The sequence below is a fragment of the Balaenoptera borealis genome (genome assembly GCF_965194805.1).
Source record: "Balaenoptera borealis genome assembly, chromosome: 8".
Classification (NCBI taxonomy): Eukaryota; Metazoa; Chordata; class Mammalia; order Artiodactyla; family Balaenopteridae; genus Balaenoptera; species Balaenoptera borealis.
Window position 1 is genome coordinate 21,295,924 of NC_138865.1, and position 13,652 is coordinate 21,309,575.

General features: G+C 35.5%; 1 protein-coding gene across 1 annotated transcript in view; it reads left to right on the top strand.

Moving 5' to 3' along the window:
* NUP62CL (nucleoporin 62 C-terminal like) overlaps positions 1-7,660 on the top strand; it is an 888,162-nt gene extending 880,502 nt beyond the window's left edge. Inside the window, exon 2 of the mRNA XM_082402991.1 lies at positions 7,088-7,660. The gene's annotated coding sequence lies outside the window, so the exon portion shown is untranslated. The remainder of the gene's footprint in view (positions 1-7,087) is intronic.
* Positions 7,661-13,652: the final 5,992 nt, after the last annotated feature.

The following is a 13,652-nucleotide window of genomic DNA, read 5'->3' on the forward strand; positions in this document are numbered from 1 at the left end:
AATATGTTACTTATGCTGACATGTATTGGATTTATTAAATAATAAATCCAATTTTAAAATAATAAATTTTATAAAACGTCAACTTTGATTTTTAATAAGGTAATATCAATAGGTATAATATGCATAGTAAAACCCTGTTGAGGTCCTCAATAATTTTAAAAAGTACAAGAGATCCTCAGACCAAAATGTTTGAGAAGCACTGCTTTTAGTATGGGTCACGTTTCTCTGTTTCTTCATATATCTAATAATTCTGGATTATATTCTGGACATTGTGGTGATATATTATAGAGACTCTGGATTCTATTGTTGCTCTGAATAGCACTGATTATTTTGTTTTAGCAGGCGATTAACTTGTCTGAACACAAACTCTGCCTCTCCTGCCGTGGGCGGTAGCTGAGACCTCCTGTTAGCTCTTTTAGCCTGATCTGTGTTGCTTGGAGTCTGCCAAGCTCATGCACCATTCAGAGGCCAGCCAGAGATTTGGGCAGTGTTTACACAGATAATTTGGGGCATCTGCTCTGTAACTCTCTCCTTTCTGAGATTTCGCCCCTTAACTCTTAGCTTTTGTGGTTGCCCCAAACTTTCTCCTCTGCTTCCTCAGCCAGTACATGTGCAGGTTTCTGAGTTTTATCCACCATACAAACTGAGGCTTGCCCTAGGCAGAAACCCATAAAAGCGGAAGAATAACCCAGTGCTGTACCTTTCTTCTAAGTGTCAATTCCCCTCCAGTTTCTTTCTGTTCTTACCTCTCCAGTGCCTTCATTTAGTTTTTTTCTGTGGGTTTTGTCGTTGTTGTTGTTGTAGTAGCTGTTTGTTTGTTTTTGTCCAGAGGTTACAATTATTATCTGCAAGAAATTTGGTACAATATGAGCTATTCTGCCATTACCAGAAACAATTCCAAACAAGAGGCAAAAAAGACTCAATTGTACTTCTGAGAAAAAAAATGCTTCCTATGTTTCATATCAGAACACATATCAGATCTTTTAGCAAGTCACTTAGAAAATAGAGTTAGGAGGGAAGGGAAACTTTTCCTGTTCCTTTTGTATATACTCTACCCTTAGGATTTTAAAAAATCATATTAATTTATTATTTGACATTTTTTAGATGTAAGGGAAGAAAAAAATGAAGTGAAATTTAAAAGACGTTGCAGAAACTAAGGTCACGTTTGCAGGTAACAGCATGGTGATTGATTAAAAGTATGGTCTCTGGACTCAAACTAAATACATTTCAGTCTCAGTGATGCCTCTTAGCAGTGTGTCCTTGAGAAATGGAGTTTCATATGTAAAATGGAAGAAATAATATTATTTGCTCTCTACAGTTGTTTGAAGATTAAATGAGATAATATATGTAAGGCACTTAGAGCACATTATAAAAGAGCATATTATAAAAATTCTATAAACCTTAGCTGTTATTATCACTTTTAAGATACAATAACTTTAGCATTGAACAATGATGTCTAAGAGAATATATATTGTGGTAGGAAAAAAAACATTAGGACCTCTGCTTATATTTTTACCTCTTCCTATAACTTTTATTTGTGTATGTTTATATGTATGCATACACACATGTATATATATATATATATATATATATATATATACATACACACAAAAAGTTACATGTTTAAAATTTTTACCCTATTCCTAATGGTATGTGTGATCTTTTAAAAATTGGAGACTATTGGCTCAGAGTTTTAACTAAAACACAGAAGCATATATTTACAGCATTTTCATTTTCAAAACGAAGTTTCTTTCATGCAGACCACAAAACATTTTCAAATCATTAGTTAATTATTTAAAGTTTGCCAGCCTGTAGTGTGGGATGAGAATATTCCCATTTTGGACCAAGGCCACAAAAGTCAGTGTGCTACATTTATCTGCAACCCCAACACTCAATGCAGGTTCCTGTTTCTAACCACCACACCAAGGGCAGTGTGTTGCCTGGGATGCTTAGTTTATGTTAAGCAACTGAATTTATCAATAATTCAGAAAATGAGACAGACTTTGTTTTGATCAGCAACTTTACTCTAAATGTGTCCTGTAGAAAAACCGTACATGTCATCTCATCTGAAGTCATTTGATAATTATGTATCTCCAAAATAGAAAACCTAGTTAAATTAAATTGGGCCTTGGGAGACATGAAAAAAAGAACTCTTGAGTTTCAATCCCTGATAATCAGCAACAGTGCGGGACTTTCTGTGTTTGCCCACAAGTTTGTCATGTGTTACATTTGTGAAAGGCTACCACTCAGGAGGCTGCCCCAGAGTACCCACCGTGGTGGAGCCTCTGACTTTTTTCTAAGAAAATGGCAGTGGTTGTTGTTTAGAAGAAAAGGAAGACATCATCAAAGTTTTGCTGGAAGTAATATTAATCACATTGAAAGAGAAAGAGAAGGAGAAAGACCCAAGAATATCATACATATTACACACATTATTTTTTGAGACAATAGAGATGTCCCCTTCAAGTATTAGGTGCTTTGGGGTGTGGATCCTAAGGGAGGGGGTGGAGAGTCTGGAACCCCTTGTGACTGACATCAGTTCTGTGATAGTCAATCTACCAGAGCCCAGCAAATACGCTGGAATCTTCTGACCTTTGGAGTCAAAAGGCATTTTCAGCTCCAAAGAGAAAGCTGACTTGTTTCATAGGAAATATGACTAAGAGTAAGAACATGTGTTTTTAACAAGCACACCACTGAGGTTATGCTACTGGTGCAGAAGTTTAATTAGGTAAAATGTAATCCAGAGCCACATGTCAAATTTTGATAGTTGGGGCTGAGCGCTCTTCTTTTTCAAGTCTGTAGGCCAGGACTGAATTCTCAATTACTTTGAAGACTGTCTGTGGCCTTTATGTATTCTCCCAGGATCAACACCCAATTACTGCTACATTGTAAGATCCAGGAGAACAGCGCCTTGTACATTTTATTGGCCGTGGTATCCCAAGGGCCACTACAATACCTAATACAAATTAGATTCTTGATAATATTTGTTCTTCTTGTTGAACAAATAAAAATAAGGTCTATGGCTTTCCATGATGTTACTTAGAGCTAGGATCAAACCCCCCAAAATTACTAATTAATTTTAGAAGTATCTCAAGATTCAGCATTTGATTTTTCAATTAGAATTGTAGAGCAGATAATATTAATCTGTTACTGTTGTGCTAATCCTTATAGAATAAATAATTATATCATCATTTCTTTAGTCATATATTTTAAATACTTCATTCTTCAATGGGATCCATTAATTAAATGACAATATTTCAAGTTAAAGAACTTCTCTGAGTCTCATTTAAATAAACTGAAAACCACCACTTCAAGCAGGCAAACATGGGCAAACTTCTCATTTTAAGGTATTTTTAAGTTAAAAAATTAATTTAATATTTTAGTTTTAATATCACAGATTTGTTTACCTATAAGTATGTCTGACAACCTAAATTCTATGGTCAGTATATTCTTCTGAAAGTAATTTAATAATGTGATCTCTCATAATAAAATTGAATTACTCAGAAAGATCTGCTAAAATTTTGTTGCTAAAAAATGCAATGATTAACCATCTCAACATTATGTATGCAAGCAGAACACGGGGCTCCAGTACCCAGGTACAGATGGGCCCCACATTCAAGAGCTCCAAGCAGATCAGAACACCACTTATAATATTAAGAATGTCTTTCTACTCTCAATATTGGGTGACTTTGCAAAACTGATAGGCAATTCACACTTTATGTCAGTAGTGCTCAGCCATAGCTGAACATAAGAATTACCTAGGAAGCTTTAAAAGAAAAAAAAAAAAAAGCATAAGACACATGACATCTCTTCCTAGATAGAAAGAGTCCTAGAAATCCTAACCGTCCCTTAGGAAGTCTGTTTGTTACCTGGTACCATTTTCTACTGAGGTTTTTTTTTTTTTTGCCTGTTCTAGAAAACTCATTTTTTGATCTATAGCTTATGAAACCACCTGTGGGTGGTAATACTGAATAGCTCTGATTAGTTGATGGTATTTAAATCAGAATGTAGAAGAGTGGAAGCCTCTATTGGGGTATATCTAGCCAATAATGATCCAGAGAGAAGAGACTTGCAATCAATGAGGATATTGACAAATGTCCAGGACCTTTAATTTTTTCATGAAGTATGTATTATAGTTGTTACCAAATTACAAGGGTTTTGTGTCTAAATAAAAGCATCAATTTTTGAACACCTTTGCCTCAATCATTATACATGAATCCAAGTATGTTCTATTCAACCTGAAAAGTAAACAATTACTAAAACATATTGATAACATTTTATCACCACATAATTAATCAGACTTCTCTTTTTGGATCTGACAGTTTTGTTTTAACTGTGGACTAAGATTAAGGAAAGGAAATATCAAAACAAAGTGGTCAAATATTTAATCACAGTAGGATATGAATACATGTCATATTTTTTAAAGACAGGAAATTACTAAGCCAGAAAACCAAGGTTTAATATTTAGCTTTTTATTTTTTATTTATTTATTTATTTTTTTAATTTAGCTTTTTAGAAATGAGAGATTTTTGTTTAAAAAGATTCAAGAAATTTAGTGCAAAGCTACCAATAGAGAACACTTTCTTGGAAGGTTGACTTTTTGGAAGATAAGAGTTAGCTGTGGGTTTGTGTCCTCCACAGAAGACAAAGAACAAAATTGTTTCCTTTTTCTTTAAAGAGTAGACTGTATATTCAAAGATCAAAATAATTTTTATCTGAACTATTTGCTCTTCTCTTTATTATTCATAAGCTTTTTCAGTTTAAAACATTTTATATGCATTCTTGTTGAAATACACACAAATACATATATGTAGTTAAAATTTTTAAATTTTAACTTCAGTTTTTTAAAATAAATTAGCTTCATGAGTGTAGTATAAAAGGTAATATATTTCACATAAATTTACCATCTTAATTGGAGCTTTGCAGAAAGCAAATATGCATTATAGAATGATTGATCACTTTTATAATCCATCTATATTTATGCAGTCTAATCACCAAAGATTTTGGGTGACAATGTTATTCATTAAGTTAATTTAATATTAGTCAGACATCTTAAAGTCAGTTAAAGATCTCAAAAATTGGGAGAGTTCCTAAGATGGCAGAGTAGAAAGACCCTGAGCTCATCTCTACTCACTGGCACACCAAAATTACAACTATTTACAGAACAGCTATTGATGAAAAAGACTGTAACCTACCTGAAAAATCTACAACTAAAGATATAAAGAAGGAACCATAACGAGACAGGTGAGAGGGCCAGAGACTAAAAAGAAATGAGGACAATTTCAGAGATCACTGGGACAACATCAACTGTACTAACATTCGCATTATAGGGATCCAAGAAGGAGAAGAGAGAAAGAGGCAGAGAACATATTTGAAGACATAATAGCTGAAAACTTCCTTAACCTGGGAAAGGGAACAGACATCCAAGTTCAGGAAGCACAGAGAGTTCCAAACAGGATCAACACAAAAAGGACCACACCAAGACATATTGTAATGAAAATGGCAAAAAATTAAAGATAAAAAGAGAATATTAAAAGCAGCAATGGAAAACAAAAAGTTACAAGCTAAGGAACTCCCATAATGCTATTGCTGACTTTTCAGCAGAAACTCTGCAGGCCAGAAGGGAGTAGCATCATATATTTAAAATGTTGAAAGGGAAAAGCCTACAATCAAAACTACTTTACCCGACAAAGCGCTCATTCAGATTTGATGGAGAGATCAAAATTTTACAGGTGAACAGAAGCTAAGAGAGTTCAGCACCACCAAACCAGCTTTACAAGAAATGTTAAAGGGACTTCTCTAAACAAAAAAGAAAAGGCCACAACCAGAAACATGAAAATTAGGAAAGGAAAAAGCTCATCAGTAAAGGCATATATACAGTAATGGTAATAAATCGACCACATACAAAGCTAGTAGGAAGGTTAAAAGACAAAAGTAGTAAAATCATCTATATCCACAATAAGCAGTTAAGTATTCACAAAACAAATGGATATAAAATGTGATGTCAAAAACAGTAATCATGAAGGCAGGAGAGTACTAAAGCAGGGTTATTAAAATGTGTTTGAAATTAAGAGATTAGCAGCTTAAACTAATCACTTATATATATATAAAGATTGCTATATATAAAAACACAAATATGTGGACACTAAAAAATATGCTACTAAACAACCAATGGGTCACTGAAGAAATCAAAGAAGAAATTAAAAAAAAAAAAAATACCTGGAGAAAAATGAAAACAAAAACACGATGATCCAAAATCCGTGGGATGCAGCAAAAGCAGTTCTAAGAGGGAAGTTTATAGCTATATAAGCTTACCTGGGGAAAAAAGAAAAATCTCAAACAACTTAAGCTTACCCTACATGAAATAGAAAAAGAACAAACAAAGCCCAAAGCTAAAAGGAGGAAAAAATTATAAAGATCCGAGCAGAAATAAATTAAATAAAGACAAAACAAAAATAGAAAAGATCAATGAAATTAAGAGCTAAATTCTTTAAAAAGATAAACAAAATTTATAAAACTTTAGCCAAACTCATCAAGAAAAGAATAGAGAGGACCCAAATCAATAAAATCAGAAATGAAAAAGTAGAAGTTACAACTAACACCACAGAAATACAAAGGATCATGAGTGATTACTACAAACAACTATATGTCAGTAAAATGGACAGCCTAGAAGAAATGGACAAATTCCTAGAAATGTACACTTGCCCAAGACTAAACCAGGAAGAAAGAGAAAATATGAACAGACCAATTACCAGTAATGAAATTGTATCAGCAATAAAACAAAAACAAAAACAAACAAAAATACTCCCAGCAAACAAAAGTCCAAGACGAGATGGCTTTACAGGTGAATTTTACCAAATATTTAGAGAAGAGTTAACACCTGTCCTCATACTATTCTAAAAAATTGCAGAGGAAGGAACACTTCTGAACTCATTCTATGAAGCCGGCATCACCCTAATACCAAAATCAGACAAAAATATCACATGAAAAAGGAAATTTCAGGCCAATATCACTAATGAACACAGATGCCAAAATCCTCAACAAAATATTAGCAAATAGAATCCAACAACACATTAAAAGGATCATGCAGGCTTCCCTGGTGGGGCAGTGGTTAAGAATCCCCCTGCCAATGCAGGGGACACTGGTTCGAGCCCTGGTCCAGGAAGATCCCACATGCCACGGAGCAACTAAGCCCGTGCGCCACAACTACTGAGCCTGCGCTCTAGAGCCTGCAAGCCACAACTACTGAAGCCCGTGCACCTAGAGCCCGTGCTCCGCAACAAGAGAAGCCACCACAGTGAGAAGCCCGTGCACCGCAACAAAGACCCAATGCAGCCAAAAATAAATAAATTTTTTAAAAAAAGAGCCCTTTTAAAAGTCATGAGGGACACAAAATAACGTAAAGAAAAAAAGAAAAAGGATCATGCACCATGATCAACTGGGATTTATCCCAGGGATGCAAGAATGATTCAATATCTGCAAATCAATCAATGTGATACACCACATAAACACATTGAAGAATAAAAACCGTATGATCATCTCAATAGAGGCAGAAAAAGCTTGTGATAAAATTCAACATCCATTTATGATAAAAACTCTTCAGTAAGTGGCCATAGAGGGAACATACCTCAATATAATAAAGGCCATATATGACAAACCCACAGCTAACATTATACTCAATGGTGAAAAAGCTGAAAGCATTTCCTCTAAGATCAGGAACAAGACAAGGATGCCCACTTTCACCACTTTTATTCAACATAGTATTGGAAGTCCTAGCCACAGCAATCAGACAAGAAAAAGAAATAAAAGGAATCCAAATTGGAAAGAAAGAAGTAAAACTCTCACTGTTTGCAGATGACATGATACTACACATAGTAAATCCTAAAGATGCCACCAAAAACTACTGGAGTTTATCAATGAATTCAGTGAAGCTGTAGGATACAAAATTAATATACAGAAATCTGTTGTATTTCTATACACTAACAATGAACTATCAGAAAGAGAAATTAAGGAAACAATCCCATATACAATCGCATCAAAATACCTGTACTGGGAAAACCATAAAACACTGATGAAAGAGATTGAAGATGACACAAACAGATTAAAAGATATACCATGTTCATGAATTTGAAGAATTAATATTATTTAAATGAACTTACTCCCCAAGGCAATCTATGGATTTGGTACAATGTCTATCAAAATACCAATGTCATTTTTCATAGAACTAGAACAAATAATCCTAAAATTTATATGGAACCACAAAAGACCCCAATTTGCCAAAGCAATCTTGAGAAAAAAGAACAAAGTTGGAGTATCATGCTCTCTGACTTCAGGCTATACTACAAAGCTATAGTAATCAAAACAGCATGGTACTGGCACAAAAAGAGATATATAGATCAATGAAACAGAATAGAGAGACCAGAAATAAACCCATGCACTTATGGTCAATAAATCTATGATAAAGGAGGAAAGAATATACAATGGAGAAAAGACAGTCTTTTCAATAAACGGTGCTGGGAAAATTGGACAGATAATGTAAAAGAATGAAATTAGTCACACCATATACAAAAATAAACTCAAAATGGATTACTGACCTGTATGTAAGACCTGAAACCACAAAACTCCTAGAGGAAAACAAAGGCAGAACGCTCTTTGACATAAACTGTAGCAATTTTTTTTTTGATCTGTCTCCTAAGGCAAAGGAAACAAAAGCAAAAATAAACAAATGGGACCTAATTAAACTTAAAAGTTTTGCACAGCAAAGGAAACCATTGATAACATGAAATGATAACCTACTGAATGAGGGAAAATATTTGCAAATGATATGACCAATAAGGGATTATTATCCAAAATATATTAATATACATAAATATATTAACAGCTCATACAACTCAATATCAAACAAACAAACAACCTGATTAAAAAATGGGCAGAAGACCTGAATAACATTTCTCCAAAGAAGACATACAGATGGCCAACAGGCACATGAAAAGGTGCTCGACATTGCGAATCATCAGAGAAATGCAAATCAAAACCACAATGAGATATCACCTCACACCTGTCAGAATGGTTGTCATCAAAAAACAAAACAAAACAAAACACAAATAGCTAATGCTTGCTAGAATGTGGAGAAAAGGGAGTCCTTGTACACTGTTGATGGAAATGTAAATTTGTGCAGCCACTGTGGAAAACAATATAAAGTTTCCTCAAAGAAACTAAACATAGAACTATCATATGATCCAGCAATTCCACTCCTGGGTACATATTTGAAGAAAATGAACACACTATTTTGAAAAGATACATGAACCCCAATGTTCATAGCAGCATTATTTACAATAGCAAAGATATGGAAGCAACCCTAGTTAGTGTCTATCAACAGATGAATGGATAAAGAAGGTGTGGTATATATATACAATGGAATACTACTCGGCCATAAAAATGAATGAAATTTTACCATTTGCAACAACATGGATGGACTTATTTTATGCTTCATAAAATATGTCAGACAAAGACAAATACTGTATGTTATCACTTATATATGGTACCAAAAAAATTAAACAAAATAGGGAATATGACAAAAAAGAAACTAGCTTACAGATATAGAGAACAAACTAGTGGTTACCAGTCATGAGAGGGAAGTGGGGAGGGGCAAGGAAGGGGTAGGATCTCAAGAGGTACAAACTACTACATATAAAATAAATAAGCTACAAGGATATATAATATATTCACAGCACAGTGAATATAGTCAATATTTTATAATAACTATAAATGGAGTATAATCTATAAAATTTTGAATCACTATGTGGTACACCTGAAAGTGATATAATATTATAAATCAATTATACTTCGATTTTAAAAATATCTTAAAAATTATATCTAAAGTATAAATATAATCATTGTTGATTTTAAAAATCAAAAGGATGACGTTTAAAAATCATATACATATAGTGGAAGTGAAATAGCCAAGTTAAAATGATTGGCACTATTATTTGAAGTTTATAAGAACCAATTCTTTTATAAAACAACAGTTATTCTTTAATTTAGTTAAATATGTATGTTTATATTTTCATGCCTTAAAATATTTTTTGTAAACAATAATTTATCTGACCCATAAGACCAATAGAGGAAATTTAGAAAGTTTAAAATAATAAGATTAGAGATATGATATACAGCAATTTTTGAACCCAAATTTGTCAAACTAATAAATTTGTCCAAGGATTCATGTAAAATAGGAGTATTATTCATGCAATTTTCAGTACCATTTATAAACTTCTGCATTTACAGAACAAATTTTAGAGCCAATTTAGCCTATGTTTAATAGTACTAACTTTTAAAAGTTTTTTCTCTGCTTTTTGATTTATCTAGTTATGGAATGAATTTGTCATTGCTATGGGCTCTCTCTTGGCCACTTTGGTTAGAGAAAGGCTTATCTTGAAACACCAGCACTCTTCAAACCTTGGAAGTTTATTTTGTAACACACCCTATTTTTTATTTTTGTTTTTCATTTTTGTACTCTGACCTATTTTTAATTGGTGCTTCTTAAATCTCTATTGGACCAAAATACAACAAACTAGTGAATATTAAAAAAAGGAAACAGACTCACAGACATGGAGAACAAATTAGAGGTTGGGTTCAGAAAGGGAAAGGGGGAGGGGAAACATAGGGGGAGGGGATTAAGAACTACAAACTATTATGTATAAAATAAGCTACAAGATATATTGTACAACACAGGGGATATACCCAATATTTTATAACGATTAATGGAGTATAACCTTAAAAATTGTGAATCACTATATTATACACCTGTACCTTATATAATATTGTACATCAACTATACTTCAATTTAAAACCAGCAATTTCTAAGAAAAAGGAATCTCCATAGACAAATGAGTCAAAGGAACTTCATGTACCTCTTGCCTGGAAAGGAGGGGAGGGAGACGCGTCATCTGAGTGCATGAGCCAGGTCCTCTGTCCCTTCCTGCACGTGACAGCTTAACTGTCCAGTGTGTCTCTGTCATTTTTTGTGTGTCAGCAGGTCCCATTACTGGAGAGAGATGGCTGGATACCTGCAGGAGTGGCCTTGACATTGCAGACCTAGTGGGACAGCAATTGCTAACCCTGAGTTTATAACCACGGTGGTGAGACAATATTCCTTCACTCTGTATAGTATCTGTCTGTAATCCGTCTGCTGTCTCTGGCTCAGTTTACCTCCTCTGATAATTTCATTTCTCCCTTGACGGATGAAGGGCTTACTTCCTTGGATAGCTGTTAATACAGCTTCCTTGTTTAGACAAGATCGGATGTGTTCAGGATGGTGTGGCCGTAGACCAGCTTCCTTATTTAAAGGAATGTGTCTGTGTTCTGCTCTTGTTATCAAAGAATTTGTTCCTGAGTTTCCTAAGGCTTTCGGAACTCAATTTGTTATTTTCTTGGAGATAATGTGTTCTTGTCTGATTAGTGTACTTACTCTCTGAGTTACTTTGACCATTACTTCCTGTTATATGGCTCCAGATATTTCCTTTAAAGTGTTAATTGGACTACCCTACCATTACTTGGGACCATTGTGATTTTTAGTTATACTTCTCTGCCCTATTGCCATCAACTTCTCAGTTTATAGTCTGCCAGTTGCAGACCAAATAGTGACAGTGCTTGGTATTGTTTAGAAATAAGTGTAAATATGTTGCCAATTACATCTTCAGTTATAGCTTGTAATTGAGCAAACTTGATACATTTCCCCAACCTTTGGTTGACTGTGGTCTCAGTGGTGGGTGGAGAGCAGGGGCCTTCTAGGCAAACCCGTGGGGTATCAGCCCAGCACTTCCGTCAGTAAGCCAGGCCAGAGAGGGCCCAGGTGCCCAGTGGGCCCTACCCTCTCCCTCTATGAGCTCTGTGAGACAGCAGCAAGCCCCCTTTCAGGGAGGACGTGGCTTCACACAGGAATGCAGTGGCCCAGGTTCTGGTTTGGCCTGCTCTATGATGTACCTCTTAATTTTGTGTGAGTAAAGAGCCTGGCTCCCCCCAGGTCTGGACTGGGGTACATCTAGCCCATTGCACTAGCATTTGTCAGTGTTTTGGATAGTTTCAAGTTATCGTCTCAGGTTGTTCTAACACCCAATATGTTGTCAGAGCAAGTGTGCACACATGCGAGAAATTGGTGTCTATTTAGATTCAGAGCGGGACAGATTTTTAGTCCTAAAGCCTATTTGCTGATGTGAAACCGAGACAAGAAAACATGGTTATCAAGCATAGTGCCTTCCAACTCAAGGGAAGGGATTGGTGGGGGTGAAGGCCTTGCTTAGCTCATTCAAAGGCCATCTTGCTGTTGTGAGGTTCAAGTTTCCTGGATCTTCCCATAACAGAGGGGTGGCCAGAGGTTAGATATATATCTCCAACAACTGAATGTACCGTTGGCTTTGCGTGGTCTTCTTGTCAGAGTGGAAGATCCTTTATTTTTATTTTTATTGTATAACATCTGGTACCAAACCCCTTCTTCTGATGATGTCTGAAATTTTTATTGCTGTTTTGGTTGTTTGAATTTTTTTTTTTTTTTTTTTGGCTGTGTCAGATCTTAGTTGCGGCACTCGGGATCTTCGTTGCAGCGCAGGCTCTCTTTGTTCCAGCTCGCAGGCCTCTCTCTAGTTGAGGCCCGTAGGCTCAGTAACTGTGGCACGCAGACTTATTGCCCCGCAGCACGTGGGATCTTAGTTCCCTGACCAGGGATTGAACCTGTGTCCCCTGCATTGGAAGGCAGGTTCTTTACCACTGGACCACCAGGTAAGTCCCACTTGTTTGGATTTTTTTCCCTCAGTCCCTTTCCATTCTTTTTCTTCCAGGTATGTAATAAGTGAAGGAGGTTTTTTTTGATGACCAATGGATCTCCAAAGTTTCCCAAGAAAGAGAGAAAAAGAATAAGAAGGAACTACTATATACCTATTAGAATAATTGAAATAAAAAATACTGACACCACTAAGCGCTGGTGAGGATACAGAGCAACTGGAACCCTCAGACATTGCTGGGGACGCAGAATGGTGCAGCTGCTGCGGAAAAGGGTTTGACAGTTTCTCGTATAGTTAAACACATACTTCCCACTCTTGGTTGGCAACCTCACTCCTGGTTTTTTACCCTAGGAAAATAAACACTTCTTTTCACACCAAAACTTGCACAAAGCTTTACCTGTAATAGCCAAAAACTGGAAACAACCTAAGTGTCTTTCAGTAAGTGAGTGGATAAACAGACTGTGGTACAAACATACCATGGAATTGTGCTCAGCGATGAGAAGAAACACATGACTGATACACAAAGGACTGGGGTCGATCTCAAAGGCATTATGCTGAGTGAAAGTAGCCTGGCTCAAGAGGTTAAATATGGTGTGATTCCACTCGTAAGACATCCTTGAAAAGACAAAAACTATAGTGATGGCTTGCCTTGGAGTAGAATTTGTTTCTTTCACTCTGCTAATTCAGTATGTTGCTTAAGATTTGACTAAATTCTTTATTCATTTAATTCTGATCTGGTATAAGTTCCTCATTTTTCTGATGAGTGATGGATCATGAGCAGTATTTTCAGGTTTTGCAGAAGCGATTTTGCTCGATCATAATGTTCCTCCTTGTGTGCTCTGGGCAGAGTTGGGAGGTCAGAGTCCTCCAGGGTCGGTT